Here is a 26,441-nt window from a genome sequence, read left to right on the forward strand (position 1 = left end):
TAAACTACCATCAGATAGCGTTCACTGAGGTCACCACCAACGATGATAGCAGTAGTAGAACCAATCGCAACAGTAGCAACAATAGCAACAGGAGTAAGTACAGTAACAGTTATAGCAGCAACAAAAGACGCAGTACCAAAGAATCCTGAGTGCAGTGAGTTGAATGTAGTTACACTAAAGCCGAAGGTAGTAGCGGCGAAGTGCCTTGGGGAGGAACATCAGAAGAAGAGCTGTGGTAAGTCACAGTGAAACTTAGGCGACGTGCAAATGGCGATCCGATTGAGGAAGGTGTATGGACGAACACAGGCAGCGAATCATTCTGCCGATGACCACTGCGAAAAGGTATTGGAGATAGGCAAAGTGGCAATTGGATGGCATAAATACCGAAGGAAGCCGATACTAATTGCATTAAACTTCAATGGCTGGGCTATGGTTGGAGGAAGCAGAGTGACCAACGCAAGAGCATATATCCTGCGCATTTCAGAAAAAAACGGAAGGGAATTTATCATTTACGTTACGTTTTGCAGTCCTGCATTGGAGTTTGTGAGGGGTACACTGATAGCGACCATCAAGCGATTCGCAACCGCATCGGTCAACGGAACCCTGCGCCAACAATGGGAAGAATAGCTAGTGAAAGACGAAAGCCTTTACAAAGGAACTATTCGTTGAGGCACTTCGTCAAGAGGGCGATATCGAGGATATCTACTAGAGTGGTTCAAAAAATCGTTTTTGCTCCGCACTGCTCATTCGATTCTAGATCAAATTCTGAGTGGCCTCCCAAAATTTGAACTGATTTGGATGAAAAATGAGACTGCACAAGTCCATTGAAGTTTATATGAGAATTACTATGGGAAAAGCAAGCAATTCATTCAATCCGTCATAGTTTTTGCCCATTGCTCTTGAGGATTAGAGCTACATTGATACTGTGAGATACATTCCTCAGCTACAACTTTGCTGAAGACCGTTTTCAAATCGGACGCCTCAACGTGTAGGATGGATCCACCGTCGGAGGCAATTCTGAGAAGTTCGAGCGTACCACCAGCTTGAGTCGTCGAAGCGCCAGTAAACCGGAAGCCATCCTCCAACTGGGAATTACTGTGTCAACTTCGGCACTCTACCGGCCAACAATGTTGACCAGACTCATTTCCCCGAAATTCGAATTGTGAAGTCATGAACTGTTATAACTGTGCGTTGTATTCCTGAGATGGAGGGGGGGGGGCGGTTGGGCTTGAGTGTTGCACATGGGATCCGACAGATTCGATCTCGGTGGGCCGCAATTCAAGTTTCGGCGAAATGATTCGCACTCACTCACTCACTCATTTCATTTCACCGAAACTTGAATTGTGGCTCTCTGGGATCAAAATTGATCGATTTTGTGTAATATTCACGGTAATAAAAAGTTACAGATTATTTTTTATTGCAAAAACAAAATTTTAAAATCGATTTTCTCCAGAAACGCAGTTTTGATTTTTTTTATTTTTGGATATGTTTTAGGGACAACTTATGTGATTTATTGCACAATGTTTCAAAATGGAAGAATTATGGACAAAAAAGTTATGATTTTTTAAAAAATTACAGATTTTGAAAAAAAAAAATTGAAATAGAGGAAAACAATAATTTTTTATGTGATTATTTGAAAGTACAGAAAAATTGCAATCGAAAACTGCCCATAACTGCATATTTGTAACATTCGACAAAAGTAGGCATTGAGTAAATGGAATACTAAGTGTGCATTTTATGGCAGTATGGGGGGAAACTAAAATTTCTAAAAATTAACAGGAACTCAAAAATGCTTATTTTAGGCTGATATTTTGTACAACTCATATCGCATACTAGGTGAATTGTCAGTAAATAATTCAGATAGAAATTTCATAGCTATCACATTACGAGGCTCATTTATAATCTTAATGTGACTGTTATGCGGTTATAATTACCAATGTGACAAAACAACTTGGTATTTTTTTCGAATTTTCTAGAACAATCTAACAGATTTCAGTAAGTTGATCAAAAGTATTTTTCATTTGATGACTCTCCATGGTATTAACTCCATTTTGTCAAAAATGTCGAATGTGACTGTTTTGCAGTTATGGGCAGAAAAGTACTTAATTAAATTTTTTCTAGGTTGCATCAATTTCGAGATATACTCATATCTATATAAAATTTTCAAATAAAAAAAAAGTAAAATAGGCCCTTTTCAAACATATTTCGTGTTTCTCCATTCCAGAAATATTTTATTTTGATTGAGTGAATCGTAGCTGAATTGTTTATTGTTTGATCAAAACCTATATACTAAAGTATTTAAAAAAGTATGCACGGTAAAAAAAATATAAACGATATTTTCAAATGAAAACTTGAAGCTAATAGTTCTTAAAAACCGCAACATTGATGTTTTTAATTTTTGGATATGTTTTGCAGCATATTGTTTGTAATTTCTTGCAAAATGCCTCAAAACGGAAAATTTTTGGATAAAAAATAAATTATTTAAAAAAATAAATAAAACAAATTTATGTAAAACGATATTTTTGGTGCGTTTTTTTTTTTTGAGTACAGAAAAATAACTATATATTTTTAAATATGAAAAATTTCTATCGAAAAACACTCAAGTAAAATTTAGCTGAGATGCATCACTTCCGAGATATACACGGTAAATCTAAACGTGGCATTTAAAATGTGATTCTATCACAACGGTGTACCTTTGGTCTCCAGGGCTAAGCCCGGCTAATGGGTAAAGCCCTCTCATCGCGGCAAGATCATACAACCATGGAGCAGGAGTTTGTTTTTTTTTGTTTTTTATTTTTCTTATTTTGTTTTTTTTTTTGTTTATTTTGTTTGTATTGTTGGTATCAAAATAAAATTTTCCTGAATGGAGAAACACGAAATATGTTTGAAAAGGGCCTATTTTTCTTTTTTTATTTGAAAATTTTATATAAGTATGAGTATATCGAAATTGATGCAACCTAGAAAAATTTTACTTAAGTACTCTTCCAATGCTTTTTCTGTACTATAAAATAAACACATAAAAAATGGAAGCCCAAGCAGGACAGTTCGGTTTTGCGTCGTCCGATAGATTTTGCTCACGGTTTCACGCGTGTTTTCGTCGCCGGAGAATTTTTTTTCCTGTTTTGGAGCGTCTAGCTGGGTAGTGCTTCGTGAAGAACAGAGGATCGCAGTAGGCTGTGCCGCGGACGTTTGTGTTTTGAACTGCTGGCACCCTTTTTTTTGCGTTCGGCGTACCTACATAATTCCGCTGGTGGTTTGGTGGTACTACGCCACCCGGATTTAATTTTGTCTGTTTCTAAGTTTAGTTTGTAAACCGATGGAAGTATAGGAATATTTAAAGCTCAGTTTAGCCTTTGCGGAGCAGACAGTGCCGTTTTCAGAGGAAGCGGAACCGGCGACACATTTTTCAGGAGACTACAGGAATTTGGTGAGTTCGTTCCGGTATAGTAAAAACCATAACTTATTCTGGATGTTACGAATATTTGATTTTCGGAGTGCGCCATAATTTTTCGGTAAACAAAACTGACGGTGTTTGGTTTTTTTTTTTTTTTTTTTTTTTGTGTGGTTTATTTGTACAATTGCTTTTTCGACCAGTGTGTTTCGTGAAGTTGTCCATCCGTTGTAGGTGCTCATACGATGTTTTTGGTGTACGGTTTTTTTTTCGGTTCGCCTGGATGTTTTTCTTTTTGTGCTCGGAACAATCCGATGACCCTGAGGGAATCGGTTCTGCTTTTTAACGAGCAGAAAGATACTACCGTTCAACGCGTGATCGGTTTTTTTTCGTTGCGGTATAATATTGTTTAAACTATAAATAAAAACATTTTGCTTTCTTCTGATTGCCGGCATTAAAAAGATTAACTTAAAAACAAAACAATTAAACATCACATACTCTGGAGTTATCACCAGCTTTTCAGGTGAATCCTGACCTAATTATGCCTCCCAACCCCCAACTCCGTAGCACTTATGAGGGTGTCACTGAGTCGGAGGCCTCTCGTTAAGTAAGTGCTACATCAACATTTCCTTTCCCTATCCCAAGTTACGGTAAAGATGGGCGTGGCCGGGAATAGTTATATTTATGGTTTTGATACTCTTATTTAAGATTGGATCAAGGCTCACTCCCAAGCTTTGTTCTTGAAAGTAGTCTAGATGAGATTATCAAAAAAAAAAAAACATAAATATTGCTAGTATCCAATCTACGAAGTATACCGTAACTACGCTAACGCTAACGCTATAAAATAAACACATAAAAAATGTTTTCCTTTATTTCGATTTTTTCAAAATTTGTAATATTTTATAAAATTATAACTTTTTTGTCCATAATTCTTCCATTATGAAACATTGTGCAATAAATCACATAAGTTGTTGTTACCGTGCATATTTTTTCCAAATAGTCCTAAACTACCTACAACCGCAAAATATATCCAAAAATTAAAAACATCAATGTTGCGGTTTTTAAGAACTATTAGCTTCAAATTTTCATTTGAAAATATCGTTTATATTTTTTACCGTGCATACTTTTTTAAATACTTTAGTATATAGGGTTTGATCAAACGATATACAATTCAGCTACGATTCACTCAATCAAAATAACATATTTCTGGAATGGAGAAACACGAAAAAATTACAGATTATTTTTTATTTCAAAAACAAAATTTTAAAATCGATTTTCTCCAGAAACGCAGTTTTGATTTTTTTTTATTTTTGGATATGTTTAAAGGGACAACTTATGTGATTTATTGCACAATGTTTCAAAATGGAAGAATTATGGACAAAAAAGTTATGATTTTTTAAAAATTAACAGATTTCGAAAAAATAATCGAAATAGATAATAAATATAAAATTTTCAAATAAAAAAAATAAAATAGTAAAATATTTTTTTTGTTTGAAAAGGGCCTATTTTACTTTTTTTATTTGAAAATTTTATATAGATATGAGAATATCTCGAAATTGATGCAACCTAGAAAAAATTTAATTAAGTACTTTTCGATTGCAATTTTTCTGTACTTTCAAATAATCACATAAAAAATTATTGTTTTCCTCTATTTCGATTTTTTTTTTCAAAATCTGTTATTTTTTAAAAAATCATAACTTTTTTGTCCATAATTCTTCCATTTTGAAACATTGTGCAATAAATCACATAAGTTGTCCCCTAAAACATATCCAAAAATAAAAAAAAATCAAAACTGCGTTTCTGGAGAAAATCGATTTTAAAATTTTGTTTTTGAAATAAAAAAAAAAGTAAAATAGTAAAATAATTTTTTTGTTTGAAAAGGGCCTATTTTACTTTTTTTATTTGAAAATTATATAAAAAAATGAGAATATCTCGAAATTGATGCAGCCTAGAAAAAATTTAATTAAGTACTTTTCGATTGCAATTTTTCTGTACTTTCAAATAATCACATAAAAAAATATTGTTTTCCTCTATTTCGCTTTTTTTTTCAAAATCTGTTATTTAAAAAAAAAAATCATAACTTTTTTGTCCATAATTCTTCCATTTTGAAACATTATGCAACAAATCACATAAGTTGTCCCCTAAAAAATATCCAAAAATAAAAAAAATCAAAACTGCGTTTCTGGAGAAAATCGATTTTAAAATTTTGTTTTTGAAATAAAAAATAATCTGTAATTTTTTTACCGTGCATATTTTTCGCCATATAGTCCTAAGCAATACCTACAACTTTGTAGAAGATCTCAAATCGATCGGACAAACCGTTTTCGAGTTACAATTTTTTAAAGATTTGCCATGCATTTTCCGATACGCCCTTCTCAAAAATAAGGCGAGGTTCCAAATGGCGGTCTGAAGGTGCAAAATGGCATTTTTGGTCATAAAAAATCTGTGTGCAAATTTTCAGGCGATTCAAAAAATACAAAATTAATCGGGTTTGCGAAACGGCGTGGAATCGCTCTGCAGTAGAGTAAAGCGCAACATTAAACATAGTACCTTCTATCTCATGTGGCTCAGACGTGTGGCCAGGCCCAGCTGCAAGTGTTGCAGGTGGTAATCAACAAAACATTACAGTAATATTTGATTTCGAAACGATTAGGATTAGGAAAAACGAATGTTTCATATGTTCATATGTTACCCAACAAAAATTGTATGTAATATGTCTCAATGAGATGGAATTGCTATGCTATCGTTATTCAATGAAACAAATTGTAAAAACACAAACACGTAGGCAAATATGATGATCGATGGAATGAATTACTTGTTGCTTCTTATAGTAATTTCCATACAAAGTTCGAATATTTGTGTGGCATCAGTTTTCATTTCAATGAGTTAAAATTTTGAGACGACACTACAAATATAACCTAGAACGGTGTGGAGCAAACGCAATATTCCGAACCACTACGTATAGGCCTATCCAAAATATATTCCCGAAAATAAGAGGGAGTGTTGCACAGTAGCTGAAAGAGTTCGAGGTTTTGATAATAAAATTACCATCATGTAAAACTAATTAGATTGCAACGACATTGTATTTTTTCCTATAGTGTGTATCGCATATACTTTTATATTAAAATCGAATACATTTATTTCACCCTATCCAGATTCAATTACATCGGGGCATGATCCATCACTGTGGCAGACATTTCGCAAATAGGTCTAATTGTGTAAGAATGACATAACAAATACATTAGGCTAAGTAAACATTCCCAAAACGTAACGGAGCCTGCCGTGTCACACAAAACTGATTCGACATTCCGTATTGTTCGTGTATCAATTCAATAAGCAACAACCGAAGTGAAATTTGTAACTGACGTCACACGCACATGGCGCCACGTGTTCCATCTATATCTGGAAATGTGCGCCACTGGTTCAATTTCATTTCCAGACGATATGTGTAGCCAAGGTGTGGTGTACACTACCGTGCATAAGTTTGGGTTCACCAACCTAAAAACATGCAAAAGCGTTTTGTTCATATCTCTGTTATTACACGTCTAACTGAAACTCTCTATGGATCATTTCTAAGAAGTTAATCTAAACTTTTGCCCCGTAGTGTATCTGCCAGGTAAGGTTTCCTACGAATCGTAGAAATGTACGCTCTCAGGTGGGCGTGAGTTCACTGCTGTCGAAATCTTCGATAGAGCAGCAGAAGTGTAGGAAAATATTGTTCTTCCATATTGCACGGGAAGTGCGTGATGCTGCCCGGAGGGTGACTGGTTAAAAATGGAAATTTCGACGTACCATAGTCGGAAATATGAAGATGAAGGTTGTTCTTATTGTCTGCAAAGAAAACGGACCAGCTCAACCACTTACGAAGCGGAAACACACTTACTTTCCCCCGTAACTGAGGAGGAAAAACCGGGAAAAGCAATGGAAAAATATTTTTCAATTTGTGGCGAAATATTGTTCCAACAGACGAATGTATAGCTTAGTAATATTTGAACAATTTCCATTCAGATTAACGGAACATTTTCATTTACATTTTGTGCTGCTTTTTCATCTGCCCGGAGGCAGATGGGAGAAAGGTTTTTCTGACAAGATGCTTTTGACGTGGGACGGTTTCGCAATACCGGAATGTCGTGTAAGAAGGTAGCCACGGATTCCTGGAAATTGTGGGATCCTTCCACTGTTGAATATCCTTGTTCATAAACTCCTCCATTGTAACACATTTTTTTAATTGAATTACAAATTCATCTTACAATCTTAGTTTTAATAAAATTGTTGATAATAATTACTAAAATGTTATACCGGTGAACTTGATGGTTTGATCGATTTTCAGCACTCAATAAATTTTAAACAAATATTAAAATTAAGAAAAAATACGTTTGAAGAGGCGGCAACCCCTTAAAGTTTTGGAAACACTGTTCTAAACTAACCCGGAAAGCGCAAAATCATTCTAACTGTTGAGCTTCACTAATACATTAATCATTGTAATTAGGCGTATCGTAATAATTAGTAGCATGAAATCGTTCTCTTCGCGAAATTCTACCTTTCCACGACAACACGCCACCCACCCACTAGCTCTTTTTCTTCATAGCCTCCGCCCCCATTCTCCAGAATACGGTTCAACAATCAGCACCCGCCTCCTGTAGGAACTGCTCAGCTCTGCTCTACAATAAATCCCAAGCAGTATTCGTGAACTTGCTGCGAAATTGCGCCCTACATTTCAAGCGCAAAACTTTGTAGGAGCATGGCTAGATGCGGGCTGGAACTCCGCCACGTACCCAGTATTTATTCCTCGCAAGCCAAATTTTCTCCCCGAGTAAGACACGGATACAGTGTATCAGTTTGGATCTGGTGTAAGCTTCATGAATATTGTCGCTGCAAGATGATGATGGTTTTGTCCTAACGTAGGGTATCCAGTTTTATTCGTTCGTAATGTAATGCGTAAATTCCCTCGATAAAAATAGAACTCTCTTCATTTGGCGTTTTATAAGGAAATCGCAATAGTCAGAAACTTCTAACTGTGGTGATTATTCAAAGAGACAGATAACGATGACCATAATTGTCTTCAACAAAATTCATGGAAACGGTGCTAAAATTTTTATTTTTATCACAGACTTGTTCACTGCAGTGATGGACATTTTGCTTTCTTGCAATTAAAATGCATGTAATGATGGATATTTCGTAAAAAATAACCTACTTTTAGAAAGCAAACCCCATTTAAGCAATTTCACCCCAACTCCCCAAAACATCACTCACTTTCAGGTTCCACTTTGTTCGTTATCTCCATGTATGCCACCCGCATATATCAAGCTCAGTTTCCCTTCGGACGACTCGACACGAAGGTGGACTTACAACTCTTCTCATGTCTACTATCATCGCAATCTAATACCAGTCGCCAAACGTATGTCGGTGCTTGTCGGTGAAATACAGTTGTTGTTGTCCTACACAGCTCACTCTATCATGACGACGACCCACTTCTGTTTCATGAAAAAAAAAATCCTAAAGCAAACACATCTCGACCGTGTGGTGTGCAAAATTAAGTAGCACAGCATGAGGGACATTATGAGTAACATATGTAGATAGAAAGCCTTACTTCACTTCAGTTATGTTTGGAACATTTTTGATTGAAATTGCGATGAGGGTGTCGGTAGAGATTCGTCCGTGGACCACGTGGTCGAATTCATAGGATTTTTCCACTCGTTGCCTTTAGTGCGAATGAAATTTTGAAAATTTGAATTGATCAATGTTTACGCAGACCATAAAGTAATAACTATAACAGCAAGTTATCCTTACCGGTGATTATAAAATTTATGGATATATTATGGCAATATTAAATACTAATGATGCAATACTCGGACAAGCGATTCCATACTTTTGACAGGCAGTGTGTTTGAATCAAAACATCGGGCTCGTTGGTCTAGGGGTATGATTTTCGCTTAGGGTGCGAGAGGTCCCGGGTTCAAATCCCGGACGAGCCCACACGGATTCTTTTTTGTTGCATTCGTAACAGGTAAGCTTTCATTGATTGAAAATCAAAGCATTCGAAACTCGTTTGTCTGTTGCATAATTAGTAAAGAGATTAAAAGATAGGTACTTTGAGGCGACGAGCGCGCTGTGTACCCGACGTTCTGCCCCACCCGAAATCGTTGATGCGACCTCGGTGTTCGAGCTTTAGGAGAGAAGCGCTGAGCATAACACAGCGGCATAAAATTAACGTTAAACTATAATTTATTGGGCTTTTTCGAAATGCAGTTCATCAAGCATGCATAATCCAGTTGTTGTTGTGCACTCATCTGAGTACGTCGGATTTACCGGAGGATACTGAATAGCTAGAAATTTGAAGTGTCATCGCAGGTACACAGTGCTCTCCTGACTGTTATTATCAGAAAAAAATCTCCATCAAATCTGTGCTCACCAGTCGTTTTCTATAGTTATGGTGCATGACTGATCAAAACAAAAAAATCGATATTACGCCCTTTTGATTGAATAAGTTCACAAATTCAAATTATCAGATTATCCGTGATTATCAGAATAAATATAATATTGAAATTTGAATCAAAGTTGATTTCTAATGCTTCTGGATAGAGTTTAAATGAGAAGATCATATAAATTTGAAGTTAAGCCCTTCTCGATGCGCAACGGATAAAAACAATTATTTCAAATAGACTTATTAGGCATTCTGATATCGTTAAGCATGTTAGAATTTTTTCATTGATCCATTGCACTGCATCACCCCGAATACCATAAACCTAAATACCATCACCTCGAGATCCAGTGCCTAGAATGGTATTACTTTGAATTCCATTATCACGGGACAATGCCATTCAAGTTAATTACATATTCGATTTTGTGTAATAGTGCGCTTAGGTTGATGACTCTTGGGCTAATGACATTCGGGGAAATGAAGTTCAGGGTTTAGGTCAGGTGAAAATAAGCCCTGAAAGTGTATGATTATGAGTTCAACCCAATAATGACGGATATTTCCTACTTTTCTTAAGCGTATTTCAAGCATTAACGCTTGATCTTCATGAGTTGGATTGAGGATGGGTTGATTGATTTGTACAATTCTTTCAATATTGTATTTTTTTCAGGACTCTTGCGAGTTTTTGAAATCAAAAAGACCGGGCAACCCATAGGTAAAATTGTTAATTTGTGAAAAATGTTAATGTAGTGATGCATGTTACAAATGATCACAAAAGTATTGACAGTGATGGAAGTTGATCCTCAATATCAGCTTCTATATTCGACTAGCCTAGATAGCCGTGTAGTGTCGGTAGCCGATTGCAACAAGGCTAGAAATAACACTACGGATTGCCTGTTCCGGTGGTATAAGTCCATCATACAGGTGGCCCCTAATTCATGGTGTCATGCGGCTAAAAGCATACCGTGCCTAGGAATGAATGGTTAGGGGGGTCAAAAGAAACCTAACCGTGAACGGTGCCTGTGGAGTACCAGGGCACCCTCCACAGTATTATGCCCTTACTGTGCTACCCGGAGCAATGGCGCAGTTGACCTTGTACTTCTCCGAAATAATCGGCTACTCATATTTAGCCTCAAATCAGAGGCTTGATACGAGTGGGAGCATGTTAATGTAATATGAATCGAATCAAAATTATCCAGGTGAACCTTCATCATGCAAAGGGCGCATCAGCAGTGCTCAGCAGAAGGTTCACCAAGGAAAATATCAATGTGGGACTAATTCAAGAGCCCTGGGTAAATAATGGAAGGGTATTTGGTTGCCCTTCGAGCAGTTGTAGAGTTTTGTACGACGAAACTCAGTCCAAACCACGGACGGCTATTCTTGTAAATAGGGACACAAAATTTGTCCCAATTACAGAATTTATCCGTAGAGACATTGTTGCGATCAAAGTAGAGGTGCCAACTATCCGTGGGAAAACGGAGGTATGTATTGCTTCTGCTTACTTTCCTGGAGATGTTGAAGATGTGCCTCCATGCTCTGTCGTTCATTTTGTCAACTACTGTAAGAAAATTAATGCCCAATTTATAATAGGGTGCGATGCAAATGCCCATCATACAATTTGGAGCAGCACCGATATTAATAAAAGAGAAGAAGATCTTTTAAACTACATGTCGTCTAACAACATAGACATATGTAATAGAGGTGATTCTCCTACTTTTGTAAACTCTATCCGACAAGAGGTTCTTGATCTCACGATCTGTAGCGACTTGTTATCGGAGAAGATTGTGAACTGGCATGTTTCTGATGAAGAATCATTGTCAGATCATAAACAAATCCGGTTCGATTTTAAAGCTGGATCAGAAATAACAGAAAGCTATAGAAACCCGAAGAAAACCAATTGGGATCTCTATCGTTTTCATTTAAAGAATAAGAATTCGTATAACGGTGAACAGTTCACGACTGTTTCACAACTGGAAAATGCCTCTGATGGGATCATTGACCAAATGGTCTCATCTTATCATGCTAGCTGTCCTATTCAACAAAGGTCATCAAACAGGGATGTGCCTTGGTGGAATGACAAGCTGGCAGGATTGAGGAAGAAATCCGGGCGGTTGTTCAATAGAGCAAAGATCACTTTAGATTGAGTTGAATACAAAAAAGCCCTAACAGAATACAACAGAGAACTAAGGCACGCCAAACGTAAGGACTGGAGACGGGTATGTGAAAGGTTCGAGTTGTCTTCATTCCAAAAGCTGGAAGAAAGGATAAAACAACTCCCAAAGCCTTTAGACCTATAAGCCTTTCCTCTGTTCTTTTAAAGACAATGGAAAAAATAATTGATGACTTCATCAAGTCAACAAGTTTAATTGAAATGCCTCTTTGTAAATACCAATTTGCGTATCAATCAGGTAAATCTACCATTACGGCGCTGCAGTCGCTGGTAAATAAAATCGAGAAATCTCTTGAAGCCAAAGAAATAGCCGTGGTTGCTTTTCTCGATATTGAAGGAGCATTCGATAATGCATCCTATAGCTCTATGAGTTCAGCCATGGAAGCAAGGGGCTTGGATAAAAGTGTTATCGAATGGGTTATGACCATGCTCAAGGGTCGCACAATTTCTGCTGATCTAGGAAGTGCGCAAATATCTATAAGATCTACGAAGGGATGTCCTCAAGGAGGAGTGTTATCGCCCTTACTGTGGTCTCTTGTAGTAGACGAACTCCTTAGAAATTTAATAGATCAAGGTTTTGAGGTAATATGATATGCCGACGATGTGGCCATCTTAGTTCGTGGAAAGTTTGATAACACGATTTCCGATCGGTTGCAAACTGCGTTAAACATTACTCTCAAATGGTGTAGGAAAGAGATGTTAAACGTAAACCCTTCAAAAACTACTATCGTGCCTTTTTCCAGAAGGAAAAAGGTAAAGCTTATACAGCCTTCTTTGAATGGAGTTCAAATTCAATTTTCGGAAGAAGTTAAACACCTTGGTGTTACTTTGGATATGAAATTGAACTGGAACTCTCATCTGAGCAAGGTCATAAGTAAGGGTACTAATGCCCTATGGGTCTGCAATAAAGCCCTAGGAAAAACTTGGGGACTGCGACCTAATATGGTAAACTGGATTTATTCAGCAATAGTCCGACCAAAAATTAGTTATGCTTCACTGGTATGGTGGCCCAAGACAAATGAGGTAACCGTTCAGAAGAAGCTGGCTAAGTTGCAGAGACTTGCTTGTATATCAATGACAGGGGCAATGAAAAGTACACCATCGGTTGCCTTGGATGCCCTTCTTAATATACTGCCTTTGCATCAATTCATTAAACTGCAAGCTGCAAAAAATGCCTTGCAGTTTATTCGTTATAATAAAATACTAGATGGTGATTTGATTGGTCACATGAAAATCATCAAGGAATTCAATTTGAATTCAGATAACAAAACAATAGAAGATTGGATGACAACGAAGACCAACTATGATGTTCCCTTTAAAGTGGTTAAACCAAGCCGCTATACTTGGGATTCTGGTGGGCCAAGTTTACGTGCAGGTTCTATTGTGTTTTATACCGACGGGTCAAAGATGGGCGACAATACCGGAGCTGGAGTTTTCGGCCCTGGTATCAGCAAGGTAATTGCTATGGGGCGCAGTCCCACTGTGTTCCAAGCTGAAATACAAGCCATCATTGACTGTACAAATGTTTGTCTCAAAAGAAACTATAGGTTTGCAAAGATCTGTATTTTCTCAGACAGTCAAGCAGCTTTGAATGCTCTAAAGGCATTCACATGTAGATCAAAGTTAGTGTGGGAATGCATTCTTTCTTTGAAGCAATTGGCCAGTAGGAACGAAGTTACATTGTACTGGGTACCCGGCCATTGTGGAATTGAGGGGAATGAAATCGCCGACAATCTAGCAAGACAGGGTGCAGCTTCGAGCTTTGTCGGCCCTGAACCGTTCTGTGGTATTCCTGAGTGCACTCTCAGGATGAAACTGAAAAATTGGGAAATGTCCATGGTAGAATCCAATTGGAACGCCACGGATACATCCAAGCAAGCGAAAAGATTCATAAAACCCAGTCTAGCTAAAGCCCGGGCTATACTGAATCTTAATAAAGGAAATCTTAGGGTAATAACTGGCCTGATGACCGGTCACTGCCCAAGTAGGTATCATCTTAAAAATATAGGAAAAATACAATCCTCTGAGTGTCGTTTTTGTCAAGCTGAAGACGAAACTGCTGAGCATTTACTCTGCAACTGCGGAGCATTGCTTAATCAAAGAACGTTAACATTTGGAAAAGGGTTATTAGAGCCCTTGGAAATTTGGCAAGGTAGTCCTAATAGGGTAATAGACTTTATAAAACGAGTTGTGCCCAGTTGGGACAGTGTGACACATCAACCAATGTCTATCACATCTCAATTGTGAAAGGATATTTGATGAGCACCAAATAAATATGGGTCATACCACAATATTCCTAAATAATGGAAGCAGTGGTTAAAAGGCTCTACAGATGAGGAAAAAAAAAATTGACAGTGATATAGGGTGCCATAGTTTGGCTAAAAGTTCATTACTCAGCAATTGAAGTTAAAGTTCTGGAACAGTACAAAAATAGCCGGAATAGCCGAAGGAGTAGCTAGATGGGCTATAACAGTATTTTTTGTGTAACAATAATAAAAAAAAATCGCTCCGTAATAACTTACAGCACTTGAGCCTTTGAAAAGCCATTGAAAACATTCGAATATGCTTAACGGTATTGAAATGCCTAACTATTCTATTTAATATTAGTGTTTTCAATGGTTGCACCTTCAAAAGGGCGTAACTTCAAATTTCATCTATACTCTCATTCAAAACACCCCCCGAAGGTTAAAAATAACTAAACAAACCAACTTTGAATTAAATGTTGATGGTATATTTATTCTAATCACGGCTAATGAAACCCCGTTTAAATTTCTTAGATTTCGTTTGAATTTGTGGACTGATACAATCAAAAGAGCTTAATTTCAAAACGGACACAAATATTATTTTTTTAATTAGGCTTAGCTATAGAAAACGACTGATGGGCACAGATTTTATGGAGATTTTTTTTCTAATAATAACGGTCAGGAGAGCACCGTGAGGTAGTCTTATCTTCTGTTGTTTCACTTTGTTCGGTGAGACCATCGAACAATTTTTGCCACAGCCGAAAGCGAAATGAGCGGAGTAATGACTTCGAGCAAAGTCAAATTCGGATTTCCAACCAGTGCACTGTTTTATTTTCTCGATTTCATGCGCTTTTCGAATAGCGCCCAAACCATTGATTTTAGCGATATAGTTTGTTCGGAGATGTTTCTTGGTGTATTAAAGCGCAACTTTTGATGCAAAAAGTTTTGTGATCAATCCACCTAGCAGTGAGATAGAAAAACTATTTTTTCAAAACATTTAGATAGACATATGGTGTCTTCGGCAAAGTTGTAGAATTGGCTATTTGAAACAACTTTGTCGAAGACATGATTTTTCTATCTCTTATTCTTTTTGAGATATATGCCGTTGTATGTTAATGGCCCCTAAAAATCATATATTTTATCATCACTTTTTTCCAAGATCTTTAACATTTTTTGTGTTTTCTACAAAGTTGTTTGTCATGGAAAAACCCGTGTTTTTGCTGAACATATCATCTTTTGAAGTAACAAAGTTATTCATAAATAACTCTTTTTTTAAAGGTTAGTTTAGGCCTCTATAACTGGCTTCGGCGCAAAATGGCGCAGACAACTCTTACAAATCATGAAAGTACCATATCTCCCCTTTCGGAAGTTGATAAAAACTTTTGTCTATAAGCGTCTTTGCATGGGTTTTTACTATCAAACAAATAAGCCTTATTAAAACGAATTCGACTGATAATTCTTTTATTTTAAGAGATAGAGAGGTGCGATGTTCAGCAAAACCACGCGTTTTAAGATGTTTAACAACTTTGTAGATGACATGAAAAATGTTAAAAAATCGTGTCTTCGACAAAGTTGTTTCAAATAGCCAATTCTACAACTTTGCCGAAGACACCGTATGTCTATCTAAATGTTTTGAAAAAATAGTTTTTCTATCTCACTGCTAGGTGGATTGATCACAAAACTTTTTGCATCAAAAGTTGCGCTTTAATGTACCGTAATTTCGGGTGAAATTGATCATTTTTCACGGTTCTTCTAGTCTCTTTTCTCTAATGTTCACAATGTCAAACAACTAAATGCAGGATAACAAGTACGAAGGTGAGCCTCATCGACTTATGTACCGAAATTTTCTAACAAATGTCATTTCAGTGTTAACAAATACCTCTAAAATAAAAATCAGAGGATCTCATTTCGGGGTGAAATTGATCACTTGTCAATGCCATTATTGTTAGTTTTCAAAACAACTCTATATGATCAATTTGAGCTCCCTGAATACGAATATGCTTGTAAAATTCTTAACAATGCAATATTTATATAAATAACGAATAGTTAAATTTCAAGAATTACGCGGAAAACGCCTAAATGTATGCAATTTTCTAAGGAATTCAATGATATGTAACAGAAATTCAATTATTTCAACCAAATGAGCAAATTGGTACGAGTTTTGGTGATGAAATCTGGTTTGGGGATATATCTCATGCATCCTCACAAACTTTCAGGTTTATACCATGTTCAAATCCTTGCTTATAAATAGAAGTTCATAGCTGTTTGTCAATACTGCACCGTGCATGATTTTGAAATTTTACGTTATTTTCATAGTAATAAACATTCTTTAATGCAAAAAACTTCACAACACACAATTCGACAATAGTTACGACAAGCAACGTTCATTTACTGCAACTTACATTGATATTTGTGCTCCATTACGAATAAATAAAATCGTGTGATACGATGATCAATTTCACCCGTCTGATCAATTACACCCGATTTTACGGTACCAAGAAACTTCTCCGAACAAACTATATCGCTAAAATCAATGGTTTGGGCGCTATTCAAAAAGCGCATGGAATCGAGAAAATAAAACACAGTGCGGTGGGTCGAAATCGCTGATTTCCTCAAGAATTTGGATTTGGATCAGTCTAACATGGAGACCGTTTACAAAATGGGAACGGATAGAAGCACAATTTTTAGCTACAGGTCGCCAAAGTTGTCAAAACCACTTATTTCATTGATGTTCACATGAAATTTAAGGTACGATTTATTGAACTTTTTTGTGATCTAATCTACCAAGCATGCAAAATGGAATTTTGACTTTCATTTTAGATATAATTTGGTTGGAAATCGATTTTTTCAACATGCTTGCAATATCCATACAAAATTCTTCGTTTTTCTTTGATGGGGAAATACGATAGCTTTTTTAACCATCAAAAATAACTCTTTTGAGCATTAAAAGTATTATGATCATCGTTGATATGTATTGTTATACACATAGGGTTGAATGCTGTGGCAAATTAAGTAAATAAATTGCCATACAAGCTGGCAATCTAACATGCATGTTGCGTGCTATGGCACTTTTGAAAACTTCAATGAATTTAACGACCAAATAAAGTTACTAGTGGTATTTTGGTGCTTGAGGCAGAAACTGAATTTAGAATGATCGGGTTTCAAATGAAGATTCGATACACGGAGAAAAAAAAACAGCATAGTTTGAAAAAATAAATCAAAATGTGTGTATTTCAAACAGATAATTTTGTTATTTTTAATCCAAACTCATTACTTCGTTTAAAAATAAACGAGTCGGATTGGTGTTTTCCTCTCATTTTGCGCGCGATTTGCTGAGATTACGGTACGTATTCTCGGCAGTCTAAGGCGATGTCGCACTTCTTGTGTAATTTTCTCGGACATCAGCAGCCAAATTACGTGTTTGTTTGTTTACATTCATGCGTTGCTCAATCATCTATCGATTCACACCGACAGACTTGTTGAAATCTCTCTGAAAACGCTTTTACAACACTGTGAACATCTCTTGTCAGTGTGACTATTGTCCGGCAGCTTCATTCTCTTCGGCAACTTTCCCATAAGCGCTGCAGTCGAATCTGTTCGGCAGCTCCAAATCAGTCGCATTTTGAGGCTTGTTCATTTGAATTGAGGACATCTCTAGCAACATTGTTTGTTCCGTCTCGGTAATCTCGTCAGCGGGAAGCTGGCAGAGCAAGTATCATCTGAATATTTTCATTGGTGTGTTTCGATAGAAAAATAATGGGTATTTGACATTTGAAATTTGATTGCCGATAACAGTCAAATGGTGCCGAAGCCGTAAGTCTCCCTATGTCTGCACTTTTAATCCTTATAACGGTGGGACGAAAATATGATTTTTCAACTAACTATAAATGGTTCGTCAATATGCATGTACTTTTCCAGTCAGAGCTATATTAACACAGAAATTAGTAGATTATTGATTCTATTGTAGCTAAGTAGATATTGTTATAACAGACACGTTTTAAGTAAAATAATTACTCTCTCGATTTTATTTTATATTAATTTATGGAAAAGCAAAATGCAAACCATTTGCAGGCTTACCCACAACCATATTGGACTCAGGTGGATAGTGATTTAGTGTGACATTTAAACTTTCTAATTTTAATTATTTTCAGAGTGTAGTTTGAGAAATAGTGCCTGTACGGTTTCGGTTTAGGCGGAATGATATTTATTGTTCGTGGAAGGTAACAAGCCACGAAAGGAAAAAACAGACAGACATACACCACCCACTGTTTGGCGCCGATCACTGTTTGTCAAAATATAAAAGTTTTTAACAATTTTATGCAGAACATCAAAATGTTTCGATACCGTTGCAACGCGTTGTAGTCTTTGAGAGTTGCTGCTCTTGAACGCTCATACATACCATACCAAACGAGAGAGTAAATAGTGACATTCATGGGGCTGTCCGATTGCGATATGTCACGAATTAACTGTTATGGTTCACGAACCGAATAGTTCGATCAGCTTATTCTGATCAAAATACAAACACTGAACAATAAAACCTGTTAAACCATTATATGAAGTCCAGAAAAAAATCAATTCATTCTTAATGAATCTTTGAAAAAATATATGTTGTAATAAAAGGGTTCAATTGATATGAACTTCAGAGCTACTAAATTCGACACTGCTGTCTTAGAAGGAATGAAATCTATGTTTCCAGATTTTTCCTAATAATAGATTCACAGATTTAGGGTACAGCAGAACAGATGCAAACATGCTATCACTAAAAGAGAAAACAGCACTTATCGAACATTGTATTGACAACGATCACCGTTTCGATATGGATCGTGTAACTGTATTAGACAGTAGTTATCACATAAACACACTAACTTTTTTGGAAATGTGTCATATGACTCATTCACACAGTAAATCATTGCAAAGATATTAGTGGCTTAAATTCAATATACGTAACCACTCTACAAACTGTCTGTAAATCATTTCAAAATCATCAAAGTTCAAACCAACCTACATCTTAGAACTAACCTTTACCTTATATATAGCATCTTCTTCTTTCTGGCGTTACGTCCCCACTGGAACTGCTTCTCAGCTTAGTGTTCTTATGAGCACTTCCACTGAGAGCTTACTATACCAATGACCATTTTTGCATGCGTATTTCGTGTGGCAGGTACGAAGATACTCTATGCCCTGGGAAGTCGAGAAAATTTCCAACCCAAAAAGATCCTCGACCGGTGGGATTCGAACCCACGACCCTCAAGCTTGGTCTTGCTGAATAGCTGCGCGTTTACCGCTACGGCTATCTGGGCCCCCATACACATAGCATATTTAGTGAAATTCAAGGAAAAAATGCTGCGTTTTCACGCGGCGGCGTCAGAGCATTTTTGTGCCAGCGGCGGCGGCGTCACACAGTGCTTCGTCCCTTGGACAAAAGTCAAAAAATCAACTTTCATATTCGACCGAATCAAGTAGGCCATGATGTTAACATATGTTTTGAGCGTGTAGTACAGATATTAGAAAGTTCGTGCAGTTTTCAAAACAAACTAAAACACCACGTGTAGACATGTTGTTTCATCATTCTATATTATTCATTGTTTTCGTGTCAATCCAGTCCCTCTACAATTCGCTTCATTGCCATCCTTATTATATTTTCAAAATGAAAATTGTTATGGACCGTATTGAAACAAGTATGTAGGAGTCATTCCATTCAATTTTCATGTGATATATTTTAACAATTGTTGAAAAAGATGCTACTGAGCTACATGCTTTTTAATACAGAAGAAAATTAAAAGACCTATTTTCTTTTTGCCCATACAATAAAGTACCTCAAAGTACCTTTCTGAAATCCACTTAAAATAAAATTTGAAGTATTTTTTAAATTCTGGAAGTGATTCCAGCTGCATATGTTTGCCAATTGTATGTCATCTTATGATTTTCAGGATATGCTGCCACAACCATCAATAAAGATTGTTTCGAGTAGTAGTTTTCTGCCGCTCCACCAAATCGGAAAAATCATGTTCTGAATTTCATGTACAGTTGCTATGGCACTGATTCTTTCTCCAAGATATTTGAGAACGAGCTAAAGTCGTTTTGCAAATTAAATCAAAAGTGGGCTAAATGTGGAAGATCATACAAAATTTTCGTGAAGCAAAACTCCGACTGGTTAGCAAAACCAGTTCAGCTCCCGCGCAATCAGGAAACTGACGATGCAGATATTTCCAGCTCGGCTGCAAAGGCTGGCATGGGGCCTCAGAAATTGTTCAATTTAAAAATTTATCAAATTTTTCGAGTGGGGATCAAGTACAGGTCATGACTGCAGCACAGGCATTAGCTTTGAACTTTGATTTAGATCTGTCGGAACGATGCTTGCTTCGAACCACTTTGAACGAATTACATCCGAACTTGCTTCCTAGCCTTTATGCGCTAAAGCAAGAGAAACAAAAAGTAATTCCGAAACCGATTTCTGCATCAGAAACAGCTGCTACAGTCGATCTACAACAGCTCATGAATTGTACTGCATCCAGTATCATGAAGGATATCTCGTTGGAAGCTTCTACTGCTGTAGAACTGGTTTGCAAGTGGGGCTTAGATGGAAGTTCAGGACACAGCATGTACAAACAAACATTTTTGAAAGCAAAAAAATCGGATGAAAATTTGCTGACCGGAACCATTGCGAAATGTTGAAAATGATCGAAATAAAAGAAAATAAAACCGTCTGGTCAAACGACATTTCAATTTTCTTTTGAAGCAATAATTCAGTTCTCGGATGATTAATAGCTCGTAAATGAATTGTGTTGCTAACAAAAAGAAACTTTGTTCAACCTTTTTTATTGGATTTCATTTTATTCATTGGAATAATCCGTACTTCAATATTTTTATAAAAAGTTGGTTATTCAGACACTTTTATGGTTACGAATGTCACATACATTGTTCATGCAAACAACTCAAGTATTTTTTCATGCATTTTTATTTTGGACATTTCTTCCAAGCGAGCACTGTTCTATGGTGTCAAATGTAAAATTTGACGTATAAGCCACTCATGCCATTACTGATGTTATATGTGTCATTTATGCCAATAATGAGTTTTTTTTGTGTATAACGAGATCCTCCTCAACATCGTAGGGCAAAACCGCATAAAACATCCCGTTATGACTTTTGTCCCCAAGTGCCATACGTTCGAAGCACTGTGCGTCATCGGCGTCACGCCGTTGACAAATTTCGGCGGCAGCGACGGCGGCGTACATCGGCGTGGAGAAAATTGAACAAAAATATAAATTTTGATCATTTCCGTACAAATACAGTAACAAAAATGTTCGAAATCTGATTTCCAATATCTGTCTTACAATCTTATGATTAAAATACATATTCGGAAATTTTGATAAGAATTCAAGTTGGAAGTTTATATGAAAAAAAAATCCAAGTTTCCACACAAGTTAAACTATTATTATATCATAGATCATATCCACGTTGATACTACTAAAATACATTACATAACCTGACTTTTCTGGAGGCGAATGACTTTGTAGTTAAAACCTCCTTAATAAATAATAATAATAACCTGACTTTTCAAACTTTGATTAACAAAGTTACGGAAAAATATTACAATTTTGTGCAAAATAACGTTTAAGATTTTGTAGAAGCTTTCTAAGACTTTTTGCTACTGAAAGTACATTATTTGGCGTTCCTTTTTCAGTAACTTTATCTTTGATCCATATCTATAAAATCATTCATAGTATCCTACAATTAAAAATTACTATTCTCTGTATGTTATTTTTTTCGGAACAGAAAAAATGTAAGAATTTCTATCATAATTGCTAACAGCTGATACATTACTTATTATTACTCAAAGATTACTCAAGCAAAGATCAACATCATAAACACATATTTTTTTTTTTTCAATAAAGAGAGCATGTCAAAAACATATCTTGTTTTCAGCAGCAAGTTGAATAACGATTTGATATAAATTTAGACTATTATCTTATGCAATATCGTATGTTATTTCTGTTCTTTCATCATCTTATTTTTAAAGTAACTATTTTTTATATTTTTTTTGTTTCAGTGGTACATGTATAAAAACTATGATTATATTTAAACAATATCAATCATGTGCACCTCAGTGAGTTCTCAATTTGTCCATAATGTAAGCTGAAAAAGTTTTCTAATTGCTTTCGCTGAGTGCTGTCAAATGTATTTTTTTTTTGAAAAATTTAAATACTTATAGTATTTTTCCATGTGCAAATATGATCAATGATAGTAATTCAGAAATGATCACCAGGAAAAACATTTTCGAATGGTTTTTCCCACGGGGGTGATAATATTTTCAATTGCCAAAGTCGCGTGACGTTAATTATATGTGACAACACCGTCACTGATGACAAAAATCGTTTTTGTTTAAAAGGTTACCTTTATAATTCCTAAACAGGCTCTAGAAATAGTTCCTAGAAAAATACTTCGAAAGTCTTAGAAGAATTTGGAGATATCTTCCAAGGACCTTCGCAGGCATTTGGCAAATCCTTATTTCGTAAGAAAGGAAGAATTTTTTGAACAAAATTTTGTAAAAAAAATGGATAGAGCTCTGTAGAAATGCTGTACGAAAATTTAAAATAAATCCTGATTGAACCACTGAAGTAATTCAAGAAAAATCTTTAAAAATTCTAGCAGAAAAATTTTAATACTTTGTAAGAATTTCTGGAAAAAATATCGGAGAAATTTTTGCAGGAACTCCAGATACAATAAAGAAATGTATTGAGTTATTCCTGAAAAAATGCAAAGGGGAATTACTTGGAGTGGACAATGTACGAATGTTTTGATAAATTCCAGAATTAATCTATGGCAGGATTCCTTAAGAAGCCTTAAGAGCCGTGCCAAAATCGGAACCCATTTTTTTTAATTTCAAGAATATTATTTGAGCGTTGTTACATCATCATTATGGAACTAAATGGCCAAACATCCGGAAGGTCCACTTTGAAGAAGATTTCCGTAGGATAGGGCTATGCTATAAACTAAGAGACCCGACATATTTATTGTGACAGACGTTCCACACACTTTTTGTTATTGAAGTATCTCGATTCAGTTTTAAAAGCTTTATGTATTTGGGCATTCGTTAGCCGAGTGGTTAGAGTCCGCTGCTACAAAGCAAAGTCATGCTGAAGGTTTCTGGGTTCGATTCCCGGTCGGTCCAGGATTTTCTCGTAATGGAAATTTCCTTGACTTCCCTGGGCATAGAGTATCATCGATACTCGATACACGAATGCGAAAATGGCAACTTTGTCAAAGAAAGCTCTCAGTTAATAACTGTGGAAATGCTCATAAGAAGACTAAGCGGGGAAGCAGGCTCTGTCGCAGTAAGGACGTAATGCCATCTAGAATTGAAAAAACGCGTACGGGACCTCTATCAGTTGGTGCGATTTGGAATAATATCGACGAAAATCGAACTCTGGAACTTGGTAAGCATGAAGCTAGCTTGCTTTTCAGACAACTAAACCTTAAAACACAATTATTTTTACAAAAAAATAAAAAATTTAATGGTTTTCAAAAATGTTTCCAAAAACGGATCCCTTTTGTTGCCAAAATCGGGGGTTGCCAAAAATGGAGCATGCCAAAAACGGAATTTTACTGTGTAGGCAATATTTTTATCATACATCTTTGAAGAAATTCACAGAAACAGTTTTAAAGAAGCGTTTGAAAGAACTCATACATAATTACATCATACATAAACATAAACATCATAATTTCTCGAAAGAATTCCAAGAAGCAGGTGTCTCCAAGATTATTTTTGAAGAAATTGAAAGAGAAAAACATTAAACAATTTTGAAACAATCCTTGAACGATTTTGCATGGATACTATCCATTGGATAGGGATAAATTTATAATAAGAATCGAGAAGGAATGCTAGGTAGAATTCATGAAGAAGTGTATGGAAAATAACTCAGAAAAAAATCAACCCATTGAATGCTCTTGACAGAATCACTGATGTGGTCTCTGAAGGAATCTCATGACGGATTCATTTTAGTTTCTTCTGGGTAATTTCTGAATGAAGTAATGGAGTAACTGCTGTAGGAGTGCTAGGATATGCAAAACAACTGAGATAGATTTCAGTAAAATTCACTGATTTTTTAACGTTTGAAAAGAATTCCTGAGAAATTTGCCTTCAGAAATACATGGAGAAATTCCAGCGATAATTATCAGTATATGTTCAAAATGAATTCATGAAGAAATACAAAGAATTATTCATTGAGGGAAGTAAAAAAAAATGCATGAAACCCGGAATTTTGTTAGCAAACACACAATGAATACTTCAAAGAGTTCATCGTGGAATTTTTAAAAATCCTAAAGAAACTCCTTGATTTTTTCCCACTCTAACTAATTCTTCAAAATATTTTTGAAGTAATTCGTGAAAATATCAATGAAGAAATCTAAAAACTAACATACTGGAAAAATATTTAAAAAGAATTTCTTGAAAAAAAATCCTGAGGAATTCTTGGAAGAACGATTTATTGAAGGACGCGCCGAAGGATATCGGGACAACTTCTAGGAGAAAACCCTTGACACAATGATGTACGATTTCCTATAGGAATTCCTGAGCCAAAACCTAAATATTCCCTGGAGTATTTATTTTAATATTATTAAATGTATCGAGCTGGATTATTTATCGGCGTGAAAATGCAAAATCGGCGACGTGACGTTGATCGGCGTATGGCGCGCCGCCGATGTTTCAATCGGCGTCGGCGTGCCGTGAAAAGGTTCGGCGGCGGCGGCGTGGCGCGGCGGCGCACAGGTCTACTTAATACTATATGTCGGTTCGATTCGAGTTACATGCTAAATTATAAATCTTAAATTTACGTCCATTCTTAGTCCATTAGGGCATTCAAAGTAATTTGGACAGACCGTTACGCGTATATAATTTGGCCATTTACGGCAAAATCAAATGGAGGTGGTCAAATTATATACACGTAACGCTCTGTCCAAAATACATAAAACACCCTAGTATATGCCAAAATTTTGATATTAACAGTTATATATTAACATACACGAAGAACTGTTAATTAGAATGTAAGTAAACAAACAAGGAACAATTTCTGTAATAATGTTTGGACCAACCGATGAATAAATTTTGTGAAGAATCTCAGGAAAAATATATCTAAATTGTGGAGTTATCTCTGAAAAGATTCCTTGACAAATTCTTCCATTTATACGATTAATAAGATAACTAGGAAACCTGCTGGTAGAATTCTTGGCAGAACGGTTTTGAGTTCAACAAAAGCTGAGAAAGAAGCTCTGTCCCAGTTAGGGCGTAACGTCAGGAAGAAGAAGGAAAAACTTCTATAACCAAACCATCATCTGTACAGTCAGGCTATGATTGATTTTTGTCGATTCCTATCGTGAATAATCAGAAAACCAAGAACGATCGTTGCACATCTCGGAGCGTTTCCATACGGTTAGTTGGCATCTGTTCCTTGGATTTGTGGGATAAACGCGTTGCAGGTGCAGAAGCAGCCCAAGGGAAAACCAGCAAAACTTGTACCAGGGCCATCACAGACAGCATTATTTCGGTCTGGTGGATGTTCAATTTAATTAGATTGTAAAAACTACAACCGCAAAAGCAGAAGATAACCCGGTTGGCGAGGAACCATAAAGGAAGCCATATCGGCAAATGTAACGTAAAAGTATAACGCGGCGGCACACGCTTCACAGCAGAGCCCATGGAAAACCAGATTCCAGATAGCAAAGTATAGGTACGCATCGTATCGCTGCGCATCCTTCCAGTGAATTGAGCGTGAATAATGAAAATGGGAAAATGGAGCAGGGAATGCTGGCTGCAGGGATGTAAAAGGATGCGGTATACTTTTTTCCGGTGTTGCTGTACAACAGGTCTGGTATTTTTTCTCACTCGTTTCCGGTGGACCTGCTGCTTCAATCCGGAAATGGGGGAAGTTTTGTTTAATTGAATTATCCATTGCTGCTGGGTATTTGGTGTGTTCCATGTTAATGAACTAAACCGTTTTATTGTTACAAATTTCGGAACAGTTGCTTGGCTGGCGGTTTTTGTGATATGAAAGTTGGTAGTCTGTTGCAAAAGAGCTGCTGAATATTACACATTGTCCGTTTACACTACCAGTGTATTGAAATGGCAAATAGGCTGCTTTTAAAGTATATTTACCAAACTGTTTCGCAACAGAAACACCCAATGCTTCAAAACTTGTGGTTTCGAATGACGAATAAAGTTGA

At 36.3% G+C, this 26,441-nt stretch overlaps 1 protein-coding gene and 1 non-coding gene across 3 annotated transcripts in view; one reads left to right on the forward strand and one right to left on the reverse strand.

The window, feature by feature from the left end:
* The window catches only part of LOC5567018 (neuronal acetylcholine receptor subunit alpha-7), a 414,734-nt gene that overhangs the window by 345,193 nt on the left and 43,100 nt on the right, over positions 1-26,441 (reverse strand). The window lies entirely within an intron of this gene.
* Positions 9,295-9,366, forward strand: Trnap-agg. The gene has a single exon. It is a non-coding gene; the product is annotated as a tRNA-Pro (tRNA).

Source organism: Aedes aegypti, chromosome 2 (assembly GCF_002204515.2).
Source record: "Aedes aegypti strain LVP_AGWG chromosome 2, AaegL5.0 Primary Assembly, whole genome shotgun sequence".
Classification (NCBI taxonomy): Eukaryota; Metazoa; Arthropoda; class Insecta; order Diptera; family Culicidae; genus Aedes; species Aedes aegypti.